The sequence below is a fragment of the Neofelis nebulosa genome, chromosome 13 (assembly GCF_028018385.1).
Source record: "Neofelis nebulosa isolate mNeoNeb1 chromosome 13, mNeoNeb1.pri, whole genome shotgun sequence".
Lineage (NCBI taxonomy): Eukaryota > Metazoa > Chordata > Mammalia > Carnivora > Felidae > Neofelis > Neofelis nebulosa.
The window spans coordinates 50,166,030-50,186,272 of record NC_080794.1 but is presented as its reverse complement, the minus strand read 5'-3'; the positions used below and the strand labels follow the sequence as shown (position 1 = coordinate 50,186,272).

At 37.2% G+C, this 20,243-nt stretch overlaps 2 protein-coding genes across 9 annotated transcripts in view; one reads left to right on the top strand and one right to left on the bottom strand.

Moving 5' to 3' along the window:
• The window catches only part of ZNF488 (zinc finger protein 488), a 103,643-nt gene extending 84,286 nt beyond the window's left edge, over window positions 1-19,357 (bottom strand). Inside the window, exon 1 of the mRNA XM_058696939.1 lies at window positions 19,186-19,357. The gene's annotated coding sequence lies outside the window, so the exon portion shown is untranslated. The remainder of the gene's footprint in view (window positions 1-19,185) is intronic.
• The window catches only part of LOC131492966 (anthrax toxin receptor-like), a 113,305-nt gene that overhangs the window by 75,641 nt on the left and 17,421 nt on the right, over window positions 1-20,243 (top strand). The window lies entirely within an intron of this gene.

Below are 20,243 nucleotides of genomic sequence, written 5' to 3'. Positions count from 1 at the left end.
TATCTTTCAAAAGGGGGAAATAATCCTGGAATTTGACAGTAGTAATCAAAATAGCCAACCAGGAGAGTTAAGTGACATTTTAACATCTTTTGTTTGCTCCATCTCTGATGGCACTAGAGCTGGGGACAATGATCATGTGTTCCTATTGGATCAGCTACTATCCCCTCTATGGGAAAAATCTACAACTGATACTGGAAGAATCAACACTACATCTCCCATAAAGATTCATATATATCCCTCAAAATCTCTCCCCAGAATTAATCAATACCCTATAAATAAAGAAGCCTTTCAAGGCATTAAGCCCATAATAGAAGATTATGAGAATTAAGGCCTGACTATTCCCTGCACTGGTCTCTGCAGTGCCCCTGTTTTCCTGTGAGAAAAGCCAATGACTTGGGATGGAAGTTTTTCCAGGATCTTCAAGCAATACGTGGCACTATTATCCCTTGGTACCCTGTTGATCCTAACCTCCGTGTGCTACTAACATCCATTCCCACTGAAAGAAAACTTTTCACTGTAATTAGTCTATGCAGCACATTTTTAGCATTCCAGTTGAGAAGGATAGCCACTGTCTTTTTGCTTTCACATAGGAAGAATGGAAATACACCAGGACAGTAATGCCCCAGGGTTTCACAGAGTCCTTCTTACTTTTTACAAACCTTAGAAGCTGATTTGGATGATAAAACATTTTCTTCAGGCTCTACTTTGTTAAAAATACTTAGTGTGTTTCAATACTCCCCTTCTCACATCTCTTCACAGGAAGATAGCATCCACCTGTTAAAATCTTTGGCCTTAAAAAGACATAAAAGCTCTAGAGAAAATTGCACTTTGCTCAAATCAGGTTCAATACTTAGGGCATTTTACCTCAGAGCAAGGAATGCATTTGGATCTAAACAAAACCCTTCACAACTGCTTGATGCTGACATATTACTTTTTGACTCCCCATGACAATGTATACGAATCTCCTCTACCAATTGCGGATTCTTCATGGCTTACTGATGGTTTTTATTTAAAGTATGAAAATGATAAAAATTGTGATTGGTATGCTATTGCAACTTCTTTTTCAAGTCTTTCAGGCAGTACCTTTGCCTTTGGCTATTTTGGCCCAACAGGCTGAGTTATATGCCTTTGTTTGAGCTTGTTACCTTAGTCATGGGTAAAAGCACAAACATTTATACCAATAGTTAGTATGTCTTTGGGGTAGCTCATGACTTTGGAATATTATGGAAACAATGAGGTATTCTTACCTCCAATTGGGGATAAAATTTAAAATGGCTCCTCCGCCCAATATTTATTAGATACCATACATTTGCTGGCTGCTCTGGGTATTATTAAGGTTCCTGGGCATTCCAGGCTCAATCCCTAGAAGCAAAAGTAAACCACCTCACTGATACTTCCACCAAAAACTCTGCTGTCAAGGAAACCAATAGCCAAACCTCTGTCATATCCAAAGGAATATTCCCCCAAATGATAATTTGAAAAAATTGACAAGAGATACCCAACAGTTGGCCCCAGAAAGGGAAAAGCAATATTGGAAATCTAATAACTGTTGGCTTGATAAAAACTCTAGTTTGTACGAAATAACAGTCCAGCCCTACCAGAAATTCTAAAATTCTCACTACTTACCATTGTACATACATTAAACCATTAGTCTACTGAAAAAATGATAGCGTTCATGATCCAGTATTTGTGTGGAGATATTAATAAGACCATAAAAAGCATTAATAAGACCTCTCTTGTCCCACCTGTTCAAAGTATAATCCAGTTAAACCTGTTTTCACAAATAGATTTCATACAGCTTTCCCCATCTTGTGGATGTAAAGATGTTTTAGTCATGGTTTGTATGTTTCTTCACTGGACTGAAGTTTTCCCTTATAGACAGGACAGTGCTTATTTTGTAGCTCAAATTCTGCAAGAAAATGTCCCTACCTGGGGAACCACCCTCAAACTCCATAATGATTGGGGAACCCATTTTACTGATTGGGTGCCTTGACAAATTTGTGCTGTCTGGAAAGTTTTCACAAGACTTTTATTGTGCATGCCATCCTTAATCCTCAGGGTTAGTCAGACACATAAACATCACTATTAAGACTCATTTGGCAAAATGTGTAGAGACTTTCAACCATCTTGCCAAAAGCACTGCTATTAGTCCTTCTAAATCTTAGATCCATCCCTGTTGATACTCATGGACTCATCCCTTGAGCTAGTCACAGGATGTTGAATGCACTTGGCCCCTGCCTCCTTTGACCCACAATGGATAAAAGGATATATACTTCAATATTGTAAAGCCCTAATGGCTTCTATTTAAAAATAATCATGCTTTGGTAGAACAGTCTTTTCATAGTATACTCCCAGATGTTGACCTTAGGCATCATACCTTGTAACCTGGAGATTTTGTCTATTGGAAAGGACACCTCCAGAATGACTCTTTATCTTTGCTGGAAAGGTTCTTATCAGAAACTGCTAACCAACCCTTGTGCTGCCAAACTCCAGGAATAGATTCTTGGATTCATATGACACATCTAAAGAAAGCACCAAACCTGATTGGACCTGTACTCATTCTGGTGATGAGAAAGTAAGGATTTTCTAGAGTTGAAGCAGATGACATCTGACAAGACAGCTTTCCCAAGATGTCTGGACCAGCCTTTATTCTCATTGTTGTTTCTTCTATCTCTTTTCTGGGGTGGGGGCGGGGGGACCCTTATATTCCTTTCCCTAACTCTTGCAAAAGGGAGAAAACTCTTCCATGATTATAGTCTTTTAGAAACAGCCTTATCATGATCCTATAACAACTCTTCCACCTGCTTTTTCTGAAGGGTTAGAAGGTTCAGAATTCACAAAAGTCTTTTCTTTATCTGAACTATGAACTGACCCTGGACTCTTATCCAAATTCATGATTTCTGAATTTACAATTTTACAGACTGTATTACTGACAATACATTTGATTGTAAACAGTTCTTTCGAGAGAAATATTGTTTTTAAACATTTTTGAAGTTTTGCTATTCTTGCAAAAAGTTCATTAGTTATTGCTTTATGTTTATACCTGCACCATATCTTCCCAAATGCACTCAGTTTTTTTCAGTATATTCTGCACTGTTCACTATTCCATTTTCATGGCTGCTGTAAACAGAAACTTCCAGGAAGGATACATGACTATGGATTAGCCTTCATAGGAAAAACTTTCCCTCCCCTAAGTCAGAATAAGTGCCAATAAATGTTTCAGTTGGTGGCTTGCAGACCTAGAGTGGAGTCCTGGCTTAGAACCATAATGCAATTTGGAATTGTCACATTACTTTTTATTCTTTACTTGTCTGTCAGACTTTGTATAGATGACATATCCCATAAGGTGATACTGACTGAACACTTAAAAAATTTTTTTAATGTTTATGTATTTTTGAGAGTGAGAGAGAGAGCACAATAAGGGGAGGGGCAGACAGAGAGAGAGGAAGACACAGAATCTGAAGCAGGCTCCAGGCTCCAAGCAGTCAGCACAGAGCCCAACGCAGGGCTCAAACTCACCAACTGCAAGATCATGACCTGAGCTGATGTCAGACACTCAGCTGACTGGCTAGCTCAACACTTTGAGATGATTTCCAACACTTATGACATTAAGAAGATACAGATTTTATTTTCTTTTAATGTTTATTTTTGAGAGAGGAAGAGAGAGAAAGAGAGAGCACAAGTGGAGAAGAGACAGAGAAAGAAGGGGACAGAGGATCTAAAGTAGGCCCTGCACTGACAGTGCAGAGTCCGATTCAGGGCTCAAACTCACGAACTGGGAAATGATGCCCAATGCATGACTCAAACTCAGGAACCATGAGATCATGACCTGAGCCAAACTTTAATGCCAAACAGACTAAGCCACCCAGATGCCTTTAGAAGACATAGACTTTATATGGGAAATGTCTGAGAGCTCTTGTTGCTTAAATGTGTCTGTAAGTGGTTCCTCTGATGTAGGACATAATAACCAAGTAAGGTCTTTCCTGGCATTGAGGGACAAAACCAGTAAATGTGGAAAACCTGGCTCTTACTCAGTGATGCTTGAAAAGATCTTGATCAAAAGGGGGAAATGTGGAAATTAATAAAAGGAAACCTTACTAAAATGGAGTTAGGAGGCCAGCAGGAGGAGCTCTTGTGCCCTACCGCCCATCATGAATTGCAAACCCAAGAGAAGATGAACCTTGTAAGTCCATAGTATTTTAGCTACTACTTTACTACCCCAGCAGGAGGTAGAAAAGCTTTTCTCCACTCTTGGCAACAGCCCACCCAGTGAGTCTGTTTCAACTTAACCAATAAACTCACTATACTTTGAACCTCTAGTTTACTTCAATAGATGTTTTGTTTAAAGCAACCCTCCCAAATCCCCCTTTTCCTCTGTAAAAGAACATTTCTCTCCTTTGTTCTCAGAACTTGCCTATGGTTTTGCTGTAGCTTACTTGTCCCAAATTGCAATTCTCTGCTATTCCTGAATAACCCCATTTTTGCTGATAAAATGTCTGACAGTTTTACTTTTAAGGTTAACACCATCAAAAAAACAAATAGAATACTAGATCTGAAGAATACAATGACTGTACTAAAGAATACAATAGAAACCTTCAACAGCAAAGCAAATGTGACCAAGCAAAAGAAAGAATCAATAAACTAAAAGGTCATTTGAAATTATCCCATCAAAGGAACAAAAAGAAAATGAAATAAGAGTAAAGAAAGACTTAATTATGAGACAGTATCAGCAGAACTATGAACTATAAGAATACCAGAATGAGAAGATAAGGAGAATGGGAAAATATTTGTAAACGATAGGGGTTGAAAAGTAACCAAATGTGGAAAAGAAATGGACATCCAGCTTCATGAGGCCCAAAGGACCCAGATAAGTTGAGCCAAAAAAACAAAAACAAAAACAAAAACAAAAACACTACACTGAGACACATTCTAAGTAAATTGTCCAAAGTTAAAGAATGAATTTTGAAAGCAGCAAGCAAAACAAACAAACAGAAGCCCCATCATACCTAGGTTGGATTCCTCAACAGAAACTTTGTAGGCCAGGAGAAAGGATGATATATTCAAATATTAAAAAAAAAACCAAACCTGTCAATTAAAAATACTTTACCCAGCAAAGCTGTACTCTAGAAATGAAGAAGAGATGAAAAATACTCCCAGTGAACAAAAGCTGAAGGAGATCATCACCAGGAGACCTGCCTTACAGGAAATGTTAGAGGATGGTCATCAAGCATAAATAAAGAAAAATTAACATCATGAAAACATAAGAATATATTTGTAAAACTCACTAGTAATTTCAAAAATACTGTGGAAGTCAGATCCTCTAATATTGTAATGGTAGTGCATAATTCATGTAGAACACTAGTTTAAAGTTTAAAAAGTATTAACCAAAGGGGAGGAGCCAAGATGGTGGAACAGCATGGAAGTATTTTGTGTGTCTCCCATCCATGAATACAGCCAGAACAACACTAAGCCATCCTGCACACCTAGAAAACTGATCTGAGGATTAACACAACAATCTGTACAACCTGAGCCAGAGAAATCATCAGAAAGAGAAAAAATTCATTTTTATTTTCAATTTTGATTAAAAATATTTTTTCTTTAATTTTTTTCTACTATATTTTTTAATTTGTGTAAATTTTTTCAAATTTTATTTTACTTCCATCATTTCATTTTAGTCTCCTTCTGTGTATTCATTTTTTTCAAATTTTCAAACGATTTCCTTTTTCTTTCTTTCTTTCCCCTTTTTTCTCTAATCTATCAAGCCTCTTTCAACACCCAGACCAAAACACATCTAGAATCTAGCATCATTTATTCGATTTTTTTGTGTGTTTATTTTTAATTTTTTAAAAATTTAAGATTTTTTATTTTAATTTTAATTTTAATTTTTTTACCTCATTAATTCCTTTTCTCCCTTCAAAATGATGAAACAAAGGAATTCACCTCAAAAGAAAGAGCAGGAAGAAACGACAGCCAGGGACTTAACCAACACTGATACAAGCAAGATGTCTGAACAAGAATTTAGAATCACGATAATAATACTAGCTGGAGTCGAAAATAGATTAGAATCCCTTTCTGCGGAGATAAAAGAAGTAAAAATTAGGATGAAATAAAAATTGCTATAACTGAGCTGCAATCTCAAATGGATGCCACCGCAGCAAGGATGGATGAGGCAGAACAGAGAATCAGCGATATTGAGAACAAACTTATGGAGAATAATGAAACAGAAAAAAAAGAGGGAGATTAAGGCAAAAGAGCAGGATACAACAATTAGAGAAATCAGTGACTCATTAAAAAGGAACAACATCAGAATCCTAGGGGTCCCACAAGAGGAAGAGAGAAAAATAGGGGTAGAAGGGTTATGTGAGCAAATCATAGCAGAAAACTTCTAACCTGGGGAAAGATACAGACATCAAAATCCAGGAAGCACAGAGGATTCCCATTAGATTCAACAAAAACTGACCATCAACAAGGCATATCATAGTATAATTCACAAAATACTCAGGCAAGGAGAGAATCATGAAAGCAGCAAGTGAAAAAAAGTCCTTAGCCTACAAGGGAAGACAGATCAGGTTTTCAGCAGACCTATCCACAGAAACTTGGAAGGCCAGAGAGGAGTGGCAGGATATATTCAATGTGCTGATCAGACAAATATGCAGCCAAGAATTCTTTATCCAGCAAGGTTGTCATTCAAAATAGAAGGAGAGAGAAAAAGTTTCCCAGACAAACAAAAATTAAAGGAGTTTGTGACCACTAAACCAGCCCTACAAGGAATTTTAAGGGGGACTCTCTGAGGGGAGAAAAGATGAAAAAAAAACCAAATAAATAAAGACCAAAAGCAACAAAGACTAGAAAGGGCCAGAGAACACCACCAGAAACCAACTCTACAAGAAACATAATGGCAATAAATTCATATCTTTCAGTACTCACTCTAAATGTCAATGGACTAAATGCCCCAATCAAAAGACATAGGGTAACAGCATGGATAAGAAAACAAGATCCATCAAAATGCTGTTTACTAGAGACACACTTTAGACCTAAAGACACCTTCAGATTGAAAGTAAAGGGATGGAGAACAATCCAGCATGCTAATGGTCAACAAAAGAAAGTGAGGGTAGCCATACTTATATCAGACAATCTAGACTTTAAAATTAAGACTGTATCAAGAGATGAAGAAGGGTGTTATATCATAATTAAGGGGTCTATCCACCAAGAAGACCTAATAATTGTAAACATTTATGCTCCAAATGTGAGAACACCCAAACATATAAATCAATTAATCACAAACATAAATAAACTCATTGATAGTAATACCATAATAGTAGAGGACTTCAACACCCTACTGACAGCAATGGACAGATCATCTAATCAAAATATCATCAAGAAAAACAATGGCTTTGAATGACACATTGGACCAGATGGACTTAACATGTATATTCAGAACATTTCATCCTAAAGCAGCAGAATATACATTCTTCTCCAGTGCACATAGAATGTTCTCCAGAATAGACCACATACTGGGATACAAATCAGCCCTCAGCAAGTACAAAAAGATTGAGGTCATACCGTGCATATTTTCAGACCACAATGCTATGAAATTCGAAATCAACCACAAGAAAAATTTGCAAAGATAACAAATACTTGGAGACTAAAAAACATCCTACTAAAGAATGAATGGGCTAACCAAGAAGTTAAAGAGGAAATTAAAAAGTTCATGGAAGCCAATGAAAATGATAACACCACAACCCAAAACCTGAGGGATGCAGCAAAGGTGGTCATAAGAGGAAAGTATATAGTAATCCAGGCCTTCCTAAAGAAGGAAGAAAGATCTCAGATACACAACCTAACCTGACGCCTTAAAGAGCTGGAAAAAGAACAGCAAATAAAACCCCAAACCAGCAGAAGACAGGAAATAATAAAGATTAGAGCAGAAATTAATGCTATCAAAACCAAGAAAACAGTAGAACAGATCAGTGAAACCAGAAGCTGGTTCTTTGAAAGAATTGACCAAATTGATAACCCCCTAGCCAGTTTGATCAACAAGAAAAAGGAAAGGATCCAAATAAATAAAATCAAGAATGGAAGAGGAAAGATCACAACCAACACAGCAAAAACAAAAACAATAATAAGAGAAAATTATGAGCAGTTTTATGCCAATAAAATGGGCAGTGTGGAAGAAATGGACAAATTCCTGGAAACATATACACTCCCAAAACTGAAACAGGAAGAAATAGGAAATTTGAACAGACCCATAACCAGTAAGGAAATTGAATTAGTAGTCAAAAATCTGCCAAAAAACAAGAGTCCAGGGCCAGATGGTTTTCCAGGGGAATTCTACCAAACATTTAAGGAAGTGTTAGCACCTATTTTCTTGAAGCTGTTTCAAAAAATAAAAATGGAAGGAAAACTTCCAAACTCTTTCTATGAAGCTAGCATTACCTTGATTCCAAAACCAGACAGAGACCCAACTAAAAAGGAGAACTATAGACAAATTTCTCTGATGAACATGGATACAAAAATCCTCAACAAGGTATTAGCCAACTAAATCCAACAATACATTAAAAAAAATTATTCACCACAACCCAGTGGGATTTATACCTGAGATACAGGGCTGGTTCAATACCCGCAAAACAATGTGATTCTTCACATCAATAAAAGAAAGGACAAGAACCATATGATCCTCTCAATAGATGTAGAGAAAGCATTTGACAAAATTCAGCATCCTTTCTTGACAAAAACCCTCAAGAAAGTAGGATAGGAGGAACATACCTCAAGATCATAAAAGCCATATATGAAAGACCCAACGGTAATATCATCCTCAATGGGGAAAAACTGAGAGCTTTCCCCCTAAGGTCAGGAACAAGACAGGGATGTCCACTCTTGCCATTGTTATTCAACATAGTATTGGAAGTCTTAGCCTCTACAATCAGACAACACAAAGAAATAAAAGGCATCCAAATTGGCCAGGAGGGAGTAAAACTTTCACTCTTCGTAGATGACATGGTACTCTATGTGGAAAACCCAAAAGATTCCACCAAAAAACTGCTATGACTGATTCATGAGTTCAGCAAAATGTGGCAGGATATAAAATCAATGCACAGAAATCAGTTGCATTCCTATACACCAACAATGAAGCGACAGACAGAGATATCAAGGAATTGATCTCATTTACAATTGTGCCCCAAATCATAAAATACTTAGGAATAAATCTAGCCAAAGAGGTGAAAAATCTATACACTGAAAACTATAGAAAGCTTATGAAAGAAATTGAATAAGACGCAAAAAAAAAAAGAATGGAAAAAGATTCCATGCTCCTGGATAGGAAGAACAAATATTGCTAAAATGTCGATACTACCCAAAGCAATCTACATATTCAATGCAATTCCTATCAAAATAACACCAGCATTCTTCAGAGAGCTAGAACAAATAATCCTAAAATTTGTATGGAACCAGAAAGGACCCCGAATAGCCAAAGCCATCTTGAGAAAGAAAACCAAAGCAGGAGGCATCACAATCCCACACTTCAAGCTGTACTACAAAGCTGCAATCATCAAGACAGTATGGCACAAAAACAGACACTCAGTTCAATGGAACAGAATAGAGAACCCAGAAATGGATCCACAAACGTATGGCCAACTAATCTTTGACAAAGCAGGAAAGAATTTCCAATGGAATAAAGACAGTCTCTTCAACAAGTGGTGCTGGGAAATCTGGACAGCGACATGCAGAAGAATGAACCTGGACCACTTTCTTACACAACACACAAAAATAAACTCAAAATGGATGAAAGACCTAAATGTAAGCCATCAAAATCCTCAAGGAGGAAGCAGGCAAAAACCTTTTTGATCTTGGCTGCAGCAACTTCTTACTCAACACATCTCCGAAGGCAAGGGAAACAAAGCAAAAATGAACTACTGAGACCTCATCAAAATAAGAAGCTTCTGCACAGCAAAGGAAACAATCAGCAAAACTAAAAGGTACCAACAGAATGGGAGAAGATATTTGCAAACGACATATCAGATAAGGGGTTAGTATACAAAATCTATAAAGAATTTATCAAAATCAACACCCAAAAAAACAAATAATCCAGTGAAGAAATGGGCAAAAGACATGAATAGACTCTTCTCCAAAGAAGACATCCAACTGGCCAGCCAACACATGAAAAAATGCTCAATATCACTCATCATCAGGGAAATACAAATCAAAACCACAATGAGATACGACCTCACACCTGTCAGAATGGATAACATTAACAACTCAGGCAACCATGATGTTGGCAAGAATGTGGAGGAAGAGGATCTCATTTGCACTGCTGGTGGGAATGCAAACTGGTGCAGCCACTCTGGAAAACACTACAGACGTTCCTCAAAAATTTAAAAATAAAACTACCCTATGACCCAGCAATTGCACTACCAGGTATTTATCCAGGGGATGCAGGTATGCTGTTTCGAAGGGACACATGCACCCCAATGTATAGCAGCATTATCAACAATAGCAAAGTATAGAAAGAGCCCAAATGTCCTTTGAGGGATGAATGGATAAAGAAGAGGTGGTATATATATACAATGGAGTATTACTCAGCAATCAAAAAGAATGAAATCTTGCATTTGCAACAACCTGGATGGAACTGGAGGTTATTATGCTACGGGAAATTAGTCAGAGAAAGACAAATATCGTATGACTTCACTCATATGAGGACTTTAAGACACAGAACAGTTGAACATAAGGGAAGGGAAGCAAAAATAGTATAAAAACAGGGAGGGGGACAAAACATAAGAGACTCTTAAATATGGAAAACAGAGGGTTACTGGAGGTGTTGTGGGAGGGGGGGGATGGGCTAAATGGGTAGGGGGCATTAAGGAACTTACTCCTGAAATTATTGTTGTACTATATGCTAACTAATTTGGATGTAAATTTAAAAAATAAAATTAAAAAAATAAAAATAAAAAAGTATTAACCATAAATAAATAAATAAATATTTAAAGAAATTATTAACTATAACTACAGCAATTTGTTATTGAATACACTATATAAAAGTATATTAATTATAACTTTGATAACCTAAAATGTGAGGGTCAGTGGAGTAAAAGAATAAAGTTTATATATGGCATCAACATTAAGTTGTCAGCTTCAAGTAGGATTTTGTAAATATGAAGTAAGTCAGAGAAAGATAAATGCCATATGATTTCACTTATATGTGGAATCTGTGAAACAAAGCAGAGAGACAAAAAAACAAACAATAGACTTTTAAATACAAAGAACAGACTGGTGTTTGCCAGAAGGGAAGTGAGTGGGGAGTGGACGAAATAGGTAAAGAAGATTAATAAGTACAGACTTCCAGTTATGAAAGGAATAAGTCATGGAGATGAAAATTTCAGCATAAGGAATATAGTCAATAATATTGTATTGACATTGTTTAGTGACAGATGGTGACTGAGCACCATTTATCATGGTGAACACTGAGTAATGTACAGAATTGTTGAATCATGTGAATCATGTTTTACACTTGAAACTAACAGAACACTGTATGTTAATTATGCTTCAAAAAAAGATATTTTATGTAAGCATCCTGATAACCACAAACGAAAAACTTTATAGTAGATACACAAAGATTATGAAAAAGAAACCAAAGCAAAGACCTGCAAAATGTCACCAAATAACAAAACAACAGCAAGATAAGAAGCAAGAGACAATGGACCTACAAAACAGTCAAAAACAATTTTAAAAATTACAATAGTAAGTCCTTACCTGTCAATAATTAATGAGAAAAAAAATTAAATTCTTCAATCAAGAGACATACAATGACTGGATGGATAAAAACAAAAAAAGATCCAATTGTACTCTGCCTACAAGAGATTCACTTTGCCCTAAAGAAACACATAGCTTGACAATGAAGGGAAGGAAAAATATATTTAAAGCAAATGGTACCCAAAGATAGCAGTGATAGCTATACTTAAGTCAAATAAAATATACTTTATGAAAAAAGTGATCAAGAGACAAAGAAAGTACTTATATAATGATAAAGAGGTCAAACCATCAGGAAGATATAACCATTTTAAACATTTATGCACCGAACATCACAGCACTTAAATATATAAATAAATTGCTAGCAGAACAGAAGAAGAGATAAATAGCAATACAATAACAGTTGGGAACTTTAATATCCCAGTATCAACAATAGAAAGACCATCCAAACAGAATTGAAAACAAAACAGTAGATTTGAACAACGCTACAGACCAAATAAGACCTAAGATATATATATGTTACATTTCATCCAACAACAGCAGAATACACAATTTTTTCAAGAACCAATGAAACATTTTCTAAAATAGATCATGTAATGGGCCACAAAACAAGTCTTAGAAAATTTGAGAAGTTTGAAATACCGAGTATCTTTTGTAACTACAAAGGTATGGAATTATGGAATTAGAAATGAATAACATGAGGAAACCTAGAAAATATCAAATACATATAAATTAAACAGCATACTCTTGAACAATCGGTGGATCAGGAGTAAATAAAATGGAAATTTAAATATATATATTATATATATATATATATATATAATATATATATTTAAATGAAAATGGAATCAAAGCATACCAAATGTATAGGATGCGGAAAAACAACAGACTAAGAAGAAAGCTTATAACAATAAACACATCAAGAAAAAAATCTCAAATAAACAACCTTACTTTACATCTCAATAAACTAGCAAAAATAATCTAAGCATAAAATTAACAGAAGGAAGGAAATAATAAAGATTGGAACAGAAATAAATCAAAAACAAAAAAATACAAAGATTAACAAAAGTTAATAGCTGGTTCTTTAAAAACATAAACAAAATTGATACACTTTACTTAGACTAATCAAGAAAAAAAGAAAGAGGACCCAAATCGATAAAATTATAAATGAAAGAGAAGACATTTAAACTGATACTACAAAAATCCAAAGGTTCATAAAAATCTGTGAACAATTATACACCAACAAATTGGATGATTTGGAAGAAATGGAAAATTCCTAGAAAATACAGCCTACCAATATTGAATCATGAATAAAAAATCAGAACACACTGATCGTGAGTAAGGACATTCAATCAATAATCAAAAACCTCCCAAAAAAGAAAAGCCCAGAACCAGAAGGTTTTACTGGCAAATTCTACCAAACATTTGAAAAATTTATACCAGTCCTTAAGCTCTTCCAAAACCTTGAAGAGGACTCCAAAATTCATTTCACAAGGCAATGTTACCCTAATGCCAGAGGTAGATAAAGAAACCACAAGAAAGGACACTACCAGCCAATATCACTGATGATTATAATGCCAAAATCACCCCCACCCCAAAATGCTAGCAAGCCAAATTCAGCTGCACATTAAAAAGATCATATACCATAATCAAGTGGGATTCATGCCTGGTATGCAAGGATGGTTCAACATACACAAATAAATAAATGTGATACATCCCATTAATAGAATGAAAGAATAAAATCTTATGATCATGTTAATTGATTCAGAAAAATCGTTGACAAAATCAATATCCATTCATGATTTTAAAAAACCCTCAGAAAATTGTATATGGAAGGACTGTACCTTAACATAATAAAGGCTTTATATGACAGTCCCCCAGTCAATGTCATACTATGAGCAAAGATTGAAAGGTTTTCTTTTAAGATCAGGAATAAGACAAGGTAACCCACCATCATTATTTTTATTAAACGCGGTACTGAAAGTCCTAGCCAGAGCAATAATACAGGAGAAATAAAAGGCATCCGAATCAGAAAGGAAAAGGTAAAATATTCTGTTTGCAGATGACATGATTTTTTATATAGGAAATCCAAAGAATCCAAATACTATTAAAATTTATTAAATTCAGTAAAGTAGCAGAATACAAAATCAACATATAAAAATTACTAGTATTTCTATACACTAACAATGAATTGTCTGAAAAAGTAGAAATGAAAGCAATCCCATTCACAATAAGATTAAAAACAATAAAGTATTTAGAAATAAATGTAACCAAGGAGGTAAAAAATATCAGCATACTGAAACTGTGAGTCATTGATGAAGGAGTATATATAAATGGAAAGATATCCTGTGTTCATGGATCAGAAGAAATAATATTATTAAAATGTCCATGCTCCTTAAAGCCATCTATAGATTCAATGCAATATCTATCAAGATCCCAATGGTGGGGTACCTCGATGGCTTGGTTGGTTGAGCATCCAACTCTTGATTTCAGCTCAGGTCATGATCCCAGGGACATGGGATCAAACCCCACATCAGGCTGTGCACTAAGCGTGGAGCCTGCTTCAAATTCTCTCTCTCCGTCTTCCCCTCTCCTCTTCTTGTGCTTGCTCTCTCTCTCTTAAAAAAAAAAATCCCAATGGCATTTTTTATATAAATAGGAATAAAACCTCTAAAATTCATGTGGAACTACAAATGATAGTAATCTATACTGTCCCTCTCCCTTTCTGCCTTTGGTGATCCTCCTGAGTTGTGAAATGGGATGATTGTACCAGGTAACAGTGAGTTCTATGACCTGACAGAATGCAAATGTACCTGGGAACCTAACTACCTATTGAGGGTGGAATAGGCAAGGGCTAAGAAGGTGGGGACTGATGGGAATGGCTTCTGAGTAGGTGTCCATTGTGCCAAGGCTTGAACAACCTAGAGCTTTGCCCTGTAGTGACGTGACAGGTGAGAGGAGACGGAAGAAGCGACTCAGGTAACTGAATTGTTGGTGCAATGGCAACAGATGGAGTGCAGAACAGATTAGAGAAGAAAGTTACCACATCGTCTTCCTCTCTGCCTTTGATGACCCTCCTCAGTTGTGAAATGAGATGATTGTACCAGATAACAGTGAGTACCCAGACTATGTTTTCATTGTAAACTCTGCCAAGAGCTTTTTTTAATTTTTTTTAACGTTTATTTATTTTTGAGACAGAGAGAGACAGAGCGTGAATGGGGGGAGGGTCAGAGAGAGAGGGAGACACAGAATCAGAAGCAGGCTCCAGGCTCCGAGCTGTCAGCACAGAGCCCGACGCGGGGCTCGACTCGTGAACCACGAGATCGTGACCTGAGCCAAAGTCGGACACTTAACCGACTGAGCCACCCAGGCGCCCCTGCCAAGAGCTTTTCTAAACAAATTTTTTCCTTATAACCTCCCATGAAATGTTAATACTGCAGATTTACTCTATTCCCTAATGTACTGTGCCTTATAATTAAAAACAGATGAATTTCCACCCCCTTGGGGAGCAATATCCTCTCTGTTGTGAATGCATAGAGTAAGAAAAGACATAATTAACTTACTGTAGGAATTACAAAGAAAATATAACTGTAGGTAGAGCAGAAATATAAAAGTCAAACATATTCTGAACAACTTTATACGAATATATGTGAATAGGTGTTCAAATTCTTAGAAAAATATAATAGCTAAATGACTTACAAAAGAAATAGAAGCACTAAGTAATCCAGCATGTTAGTTGGCTCTGGCTGGCATAACACAGTACCCCAGCTGGGTAGCTTAAACAACAGAAATGTATTTTCTCACAGTTCTGAAGGCTGCAAGTCCAAGGTGCCAGTATGGTTGGTCTCTGAAAAGACCTCTCTTCCTGAATTGCAGACAGCTGCCTTCTTGCTCTGTGCTCACTTGGCCTTTTCTCTGTGTTGCATGGAAGGAGAGCTCTGGTGTTTCTTCCTCTTCTTAGAAGGACACCAGACGGTAGGATTAGAGCCCCACCTTCATGACCTCATTTAACCTTAATCACCCCCTTAAAGGCTCTATCATCTCCAAAAGCAGTCACATTGCAGGTTAGGGTTCAAAATATGAATTTGGGGATGGAGGCTACAATTCAGTCCATAACATTCAGTAAATATTAAATAAATTGTATCGGGAACTTCAAGACTTCCCACAGAGAAAACAGGCACAGATGATATCATACCAAATATTCAAGAAGCAGATTATTGTGATCATATTCAAAGTCTTTCCAAGAGGAAAGAAAGTAAAAACACTCCCAAGTGCATTTTATGAGGCTAGTATTACATAATATCAAAACCAGATAAAGACAGCACTAAAATAGAAAATTATAGGCCGGCTTCTCTCATAATCATAGGTAAATTATAAACGAATGGTAAATTTAATCCAGCAGTGTTTTAACCATATTTTCACAGCCAAGCTGTTTTTTTTTATTTTTTTTATTGTTTATTATTTTTGAGAGAGAGACTGAGAGCAAGCAGGGAAGTGGCAGAGAGAGAGGGAGACACAGAATCGGAAGCAGGTTCTAGGCTCTGAGTGCTCAGGACAGAGCCTGACGTGGGGCTCAACCTCACAGACCATGCATGAAATCATGACCTGAGCTGTAGTCGGCCGCCCAACCAACTGAGCCACCCAGGTGCTCATGGTTTTTTTAAATAAAATGTTAAAATTGGTTTTACAGGTATTAATATTCATAGATCACTGAAGAAAATATATATTCCTCACAAAATATGCAGAAAACTAATTTAGATAAAATGCAACACTACTCATGATTTGTTACAAACAAAGAGTAGTAGGAAAATGCCCTAATCTCATAAAGGATTTCTATCAAAAGCCTTCAGTATAGGTAATTCCTAATGCTAATGTGTAAGAAGCATTCTCTTTAAAATCAAGAATTCCTCCATCACAACTACTAGATAGCATTTAACTGGAGAAGTACTGTAATATGGTGGGAAAACCCAAATGATTCTACAGATATGTTTTAGAATAAGTTGAGCCAGAAACTTGGGGAATAATTAATAAATTAATATATTTCTCCACACCACCAATAAACAGTTTAAAAATGGCAAAAGAGATCAAGGTCTTCATAGGGAATTTTATATTAAAGGCATTGAAAAGACCTAAATAAATGTTACTCGAGAAAAGGCCAGGTTCACTGATATGGGAAGTCCAGATGGCAGATTCAAATCTCCCCAAGTATATCTATATATTTAATGTTGTCATCAAATATTAAGAGGGTCTTGGGAGGAGATGCCTGTGTGACTCTTGTCAGTTAAGCATCCAACTCATGATTTGGGTCTAGGTCATGATCTCACAGTTGGTGGATCCGAGCCCCGCATCCAGCTCTGCACTAACAACGCAGAGCCTGCTTGGGATTCTTTCTCTCTAACTCTCTTTCTGCTCCTCCCCACCTCTCTCTCTCAAAATAAAAAAAAAAAGTGATCATTAAAAAAAGAGGGTTTGGGGGAGTGGAGAATTAATGAACTGATTCTAAAATGTACATCAAAAAGCAAATAGTGAACAATTACCATAAGAAAAATAAGGTGGATGATTTACCTTACCCTACTAAGGCTTGTGTTGAACTCTGTATGTTAGATTACGTAACCGATGCTCTGTGTGTATCCGATTTGGCTGGATTATCTTCTGTTAACAACACTCAAATCTGATAGGCTTGAAAACACAAACTTTATTTTCCACTCATATTTCTCACTCTCCTGCATATACATATCTGCCTCAGGTTCCCAGGAGGGCATTGCACACCACAGTTGCTCAGGTACCAGGCTGTTGGGTCTACCTTTATCATACCTAGATTCTTAAAGTTTCTGTCCAGAAGTGGCACATGTACTTCTGTTAACATTTCATTGGTGGGATCAAGTCCAAGCCTGCTATGAATGTGGCAGGGAAGCACAATCCTTCTCTACCAGACGAAGGGACAGCAAGGAAAATTATGAACTCATCCAGACTATAATAATTAAGATAGTGTAGTATTGACACTACAAACATAAGCCAATAGATGGATAAATGGAATGGATAAGAGAGTACATCAACACCTACATGGGACTTGGAGCACATCAGACGTGACAAGCAAATCATTTAGAAGATGGAATAGTCAATTAATCAAAAAGGATAGTGCTGAGACACATTGCTCTATATGATAAAACATGAAGTTAAATTCCTGACACAAATCACACTTATTATTTAATTATGGGTTGATTAAATACTTCAATGTGAAATCAAATCTTTAAAACTTTAATATAAAGTGTGTCCCACTTTAACAAGGAAGAATTTTTTTTTCAAAAAAAAATTTTTAATGTTTATTTCTTTTTGAGAGACAGCAAGAGGCAGGGCACGAGCAGGGGAAGGACAGGAAGAGGGAGACACAGAATCTAAAGCAGGCTCCAGGCTCTGAGCTCTTCAGCACACAGCCCAACACAGGGCTGGAACCCACAAACCGTGAGATCATAACTTGAGCCAAAGTCGGACACTTAACTGACTGAACCACCCAGGCACCCCAACGAGGAAGAATTTTTTAAATAAGATACAAAAACAGTTCAAATCTTAAAAGTTTTTAAAAATGACATCAACTCCATTAAAATCAAGAACTTCTGGTTTATTAAAAGGCAATAAATAGAGTGAACAGCTACATTCTCGGAAAAGTTATTCACAACAATTGATAAAAGATTAGTATGCAGATTATGTAAGAAATGCTGAGGAATTGGTATGAAAAAGCTAAACACCCCAATCATGAAATGGGTACAGGTAGGAAACAGTGCTTCACAAATGAAGAAAAATGAGTGACCCAAAATCTCTTGAACAAAAAACCAATCCTACCAGAAATTATGAAAATGCCAGTTAAGCCCACAATGAGATGTCTAATCAATAGATAAATATAAAAATGTGATAATACCAAGTCTTACAAAGGATGTGAAGCAAAGAAAAGCTAATATGCTAATGAGAGATGTATACTAATTCCATTAATTCCAAAATATCATTTATTTAAGATATCCTATGTTTTTAAATACCATTCAAAAAAATCACACCTACACCATGCTTTTCATCACTTGTAATTTTTATGTAATGTGTATTGAAAGATCTATTTTAGGCTTAGAATGATTTTTATGGTGTATCACTCTTCCTTTGTGCATACAAAATAAAGAAAACAAAACAGAATAAGTTGATTGATGAATTTCTAAATACTTTTTTACATCACAGTCTAAGTAACGGAATCAGACTCAGAGGTGTCTATGCCCATGATTTCCCATGGGGCACAGAGAAGCCATCCCCACTCAGCCCTCTCTGCATTTCTGATCCATAGAACCTGTGCACATATAAAATGGTTCTCGTGTATGTCACTACGTTTGGGTGGTTTGTTACACAGCAGTAGATAACCAGAATGTCCCTTATTCACAAAGAACTTTGAATGTTTACACAAACCTTCTAGGCCTTTTAGATTCTTCCATGTCCATGGGTGACTTCAGTGTTCACACCAATGACCATTTATTATTGTACTCTAGTCTCCCAGTTCCTCAACCTCCTGGACACTCACAGGGCTGTCCTCATCTAAACCACCTCAGCTGCCTTCTTTGATATACAAAAAGTCACAGTCTTGAGGATTTTAGTGGCCACCTGTGAGGGTTTAGGGTAAGAGACAAATGGAGGCCTCATCTTATCCCCCATCCAAAGATCCCATGACTCCTGCCTGGGGTTGTCAACAGGCAGGACACCGAGCAGAGCTGCAGGTCACAAAGTCACCATGCCAACCTTCCTGTCCATCATAAGGGACATCACAGGGAATTCTGTCTCTGTGGGGCAGGGAAGGGCCACTCAGGTAGTGGGACTACTGCCCCAGATCCAGCTGTTTGCCTCTTCCGCCCAAAGGGCAGGTACCAGGTGGAGGCTCTAAGAGCACCTTGGAGAAAGAGCTTGAGAGAACAAGGCTCCAGGACATAGGGTTGAAGGGGAGACAGCAGATGAGGCTGAAGCCTGTGGTGGCCGGGCATGGCCAGCGCTGATCCCCCTGCTCCAGGAGAGAGTGGGGCCTCAGGGACAACTAAGAAAATGGGGAGCAGCAGCCTCTGGGTGCCAGGCCCTGCACTCTCCCTGCTCCTGCTCCTTTTCCTGCTGCTGCCACCTCCATTGCTGAGCACAGGGAGCTTCCTGCACTGCCTCCCAGCCTGGAGACCCTTCCACCAGGGCACCAGGCACTGCAGGAGCAAGATAGAGAAGCCAAAAACCTGTAAGGGTTATTTTAATGTCTACTTCTCCTGGACATGTGAGCAGCCCTCCCATGCTGGCCCTGGGTGTCCCTCAAGGCACCTCTGACCTCAGGTCATAAAGGGGTTCAAGGGGACCCCAGCCTTGGGAAAAGGGAGGTGGGGATAGTCTTACCAACACCCAAGATAAGAGCCCCTTATTCTGTGTCCCCCTTGATCCTGAGGCAGAAGGAATGCACCAAGAATTTGTCCCCTGGAGCTTTTGGGAAGGTAAAAAAA